The sequence below is a fragment of the Coenobita brevimanus genome, chromosome 109, assembly GCF_032717465.1.
Source record: "Coenobita brevimanus isolate Jiangsu-jjx chromosome 109, ASM3271746v2, whole genome shotgun sequence".
Taxonomy (NCBI): domain Eukaryota; kingdom Metazoa; phylum Arthropoda; class Malacostraca; order Decapoda; family Coenobitidae; genus Coenobita; species Coenobita brevimanus.
In genome coordinates this window covers 824,575-828,640 of record NC_137062.1, presented here as the reverse complement: position 1 = coordinate 828,640, position 4,066 = coordinate 824,575, and positions in this window count along the sequence as shown.

Sequence of the window (4,066 nt, the reverse complement as noted above, 5' to 3'; positions counted from 1 at the left end):
GACTGGTGCCTGGTAATTGTCTGGCCTGTTTACTAAACCCAGGCCGTCCTGTTCTCCATTGCTGGCAATACTTTAAGCCAACTAACTGTATCCAAGGCTAATTAGCAATAGTCCTTCCTGTTCCAGTGCCATTCTCACCCTCCCTGTCTCCTTCCCACTCCTTGTATTCAAGTTGTCAGGCTTTTCTCCAGCCCTTGTCACCACCAAAAGCCGCTACATACACACACCTACCAGCTCTCCTTCCTGCCACGGATTCCTTACTTTTTTTTTTTTTTTTTTTTTTTTTTTTTTTTAGTGAGCCTGGCGGTGTGTGGGTATTATTTCAGTAGGCGGAATTAAAGCTACATTGGTGGCCATTGCTGCTATTTGTCTCTGTCTCTTTGCAGGCCAAATGTTGCCATTTTCTTGCTACTGTTCACTGATTCATGAAGCAGTATCAGAAGCCTAATGTTTGGAATTGCTTCATCATGTTTGAAGTACTGAGTGGCAGAAAACGACTGTGGCCTGGCAAGAATCTCACCAATGTAGAGAAACAAAAAGTTACAGGAAGAGACAAGAAACAGAGAAGAGTGGGGTTTATTGCGTGGATTAGCGCCGTGGATAATATAAGCTAGACAGGGTGGGCAGAGAGGGGAGAAGACATGAAGGAGAGCAGGGAGGGAGGTGTGGTGAGAGGTAGGCTGGGGAGGGGCATCGGCAGGAGTACGGGGGAGAGAGCGGAAGTGTCACCATTCCACAACATTCTTGGGTCATCTTTAGCACATTATTTTTCTAATCCAATCTAAAGAATATTGCACTGTGGCCGATGTACAGTAGTAATTCTTACCAACACGTCTTAAGAGTGTAAACAAAGCTTATGTGGCAACTAGTTGCCATACACCGTTGCCAGACCAAACCAGCCACATCACACCAGCAGGCTTGCAGCCAATTTGTGCTGACCACTGTACATACATCTGGCTCTTTATTGGCTAACGTTTCGCTACAATACTTGTACCATCATCAGAGCCTAAACAAGAAATAAAGCAGTGTACATGTAATATTCTGCCTTACAATATTGTACTCATAAGTAATACAAAGGACATGTAATATTCTGCCTTACAATATTGTACTCATAAGTAATACAAAGGACATGTAATATTCTGCCTTACAATATTGTACTCATAAGTAATACAAAGGACGTAATATTCTGCCTTACAATATTGTACTCATAAGTAATAAATAGGACATTAATTTCTGCATAAAAGCCTTAAGGTGAAAAGTGCAACAGGAATAATTTTGGGTGAAATTAACCTACGTGAAAATTATGAATGTAAAAGCTTGGCAAGGGCCAGCCCCTTGTGTTGTTGTATAAGTACTGTGTATACCTGTACAACAGTACATATTTGCATTCCTCTGTTGTTGTATAAGTACTGTGTATACCTGTACAGCAGTACATATTTGCATGCCTCTGTTGTTGTATAAGTACTGTGTATACCTGTACAACAGTACATATTTGCATGCCTCTGTTGTTGTATAAGTGTAATGCCACAGATTTAGTATTCATGTATATGTTTAGAGGTACTGTAATTTCTAAGTTAGATAGAGTGTAATCTGAATACTAGTCTATAAGGCTCCTGTTCTAAGTAGTAGTTCATGTGTTAATGATCGATGTAGGGACAACTTTATTTTTATATGTATATATCTCTGTATCTATGCATAGGTAGTGTAACTGGAAGTGTTGAGCTATGGGAGTTCACCCTTCTGGTTGTTAACGAATAACAGATGCGAGCAACATTCCCCTTGCTTGTGGTGCGTCGTTGCCGGGCGCCAAGTTTAAACCTTAAACAGAATAATAATGGGTATGCAATTCTTTCCATATCATTGTTGTGAAATGCTTACTAATCAAGCTGCTAGAATCCAAATATGTGAAATTAATAGTAAAAAAAGACAAAGATAATGTAATTTGGGAGGACCAAGTAGTTCCGCTTGCCTTAGCCGTCACTAGATGGCATGAGCTGCCCCAAACTCAGGGCGGGATGGCAGTAAATTTAGTATTTAAATGTAGTAAGGATTGAATCTCAAATTTTCCCCAATTCAATCAAAAGTCCTAACGTCATGTGTACACTACTATATAAATAGTGAAGAGAATTAAACCCCACCATATCACAAAAACAGTCTCATTTGATCTAGCAGTAGCGTCCCTACGTGCCCAACAAGCCACATTGGCTACCCAGACGTTGTGGATAACAGACGTTGATTCAGGTGAGCTGTACACATTCCTCCTTTCTCCCCCCTTTGCTTGTTTTAATTCTTGCTTGTCGTGAACAATATGAAGTAATGTTGTTAAAAGCTTAACGTAGACATTGGCTACTCAGACGTTGTGGATAACAGACGTTGATTCAGTTCACAGACACCGTGACTTTGGGGCGTGCACGAGGCCATCATGTGATATTGCCCATAGACTCCATGTACACACACACTTACACTATCCATGAATAGATTTATAACTGAATGTAGTAGCAATTGAATTATGAATCAATCAGGTGAACTTTTTTTTTATAGTAGATAAGGTACATACTTTTGAAAGTTAATGTGATCATGTAACGGAAAGGCGAATTTAAACTCATCAACTGCTTTCTTTTCTCTTTTATTAATAGGTTAGGAATATTGGGAGTGTTGAAGTGAATTTAGTGGTTGTAAGAAAATGTAATTTCGAGTTGTTCCTCGAGGCTAAGCAAGCCCGAGTGATTATGAAATATTAGTGAATTGTGTGATGAGTTTAGACTGGCCCGACGTAATAATACAAGAGTGAATATTTTTGGTTCGAGGCTATGCCAGCCCGAAAAGACAGTCCATGTCATTGAATGTCCCAGTCTTGAGGCTGTTGACGAGCCCAAGAATAACTGATAATCGAGAATGTAAGGTGATGAACTCAGGAGTCATTGTTAAATATTCAAACTGTTTCGCTTGGTAACAGTACTGTATTACTATCGCCCAAACTATTACTTAATTTACAACTCTTTTCATATTATTAAAGGTCATGTAATTCAAAAATGTCTGTTGTTTAACAAGTATAGAATTATTAAAGTAGAGTAAAGTATATGCGATTTTGATATCCAACCAAGGGAATTATGTCCTCTCACGCATGACTCACTCCCCTTCCAGTTCAAGATTCCTTCGCTTTGGTACTAACTTATTCTCGACTCGGCCAAAAAAATACAAACGCTACCAGAAATATCCTTTAAGCAATTAACCTTTATCATTCAAGTCGAAGTTACTCTCCCCCCCTTTGTTTTGTCTTAGGTGAATACTTTATCAGTCATTGAGGGGAGACTAAGTTGAGTACCCTTTGTATTATCAACGAGTAAGTTAAACAGAACCACAACGGTGGGATATATATATATATATATATATATATATATATATATATATATATATACGACCATTACAATCTTCCATCCACCATTCTGAAAATATTACAGAGAAGCCATCCATCCATCCATCAGCCAATCCTACGTTGCCCCATGAGCAGCGTAACAACCCGGGGCTAGGCACTACATCGAGTGAGTGGATGGCGAGCACCCCCACTTACCACTAAAAAGGATTTATACTGTTTTTACAACAACAGAGACAGACAGACAAATGAGGAAGTGAAGGAGCGTTGTGGTGTGGATGTGGATGTGAAGGAAGCGTTAGGAGAAACACACTGAGGTGGTTTGGCCATGTGGAGAGAATGAAGAGTGAGAGACTGACGAGGAGAGTGTATGTGAGCTAGGTGGAGGGGGGAGAGGGAGGGGGAGACAGGATGAGATGGAGGGATGGAGTGGAGAGGTATATGAGAGAGGGGGGTGTGAGCTGGGAGCAGGGCAGTGAAATGACGGGGGACAGGGCGACATGGAGGCAATTTGTTTGTGGCCATCCCTTATGGGATTAAGGCGTGTGGCAATAGACAGATAGATAGATAGATAGAGGAAGGCTAGAGGGTAATTTTAGACCAAGTTAGGGTCAAAGAGAAAAAGGCGAAATAAAAGAAAAGAGAGAAAAACGGCCAGATGTAGTGTCAAAGGTGCGTCAAGCTATGAAGGTG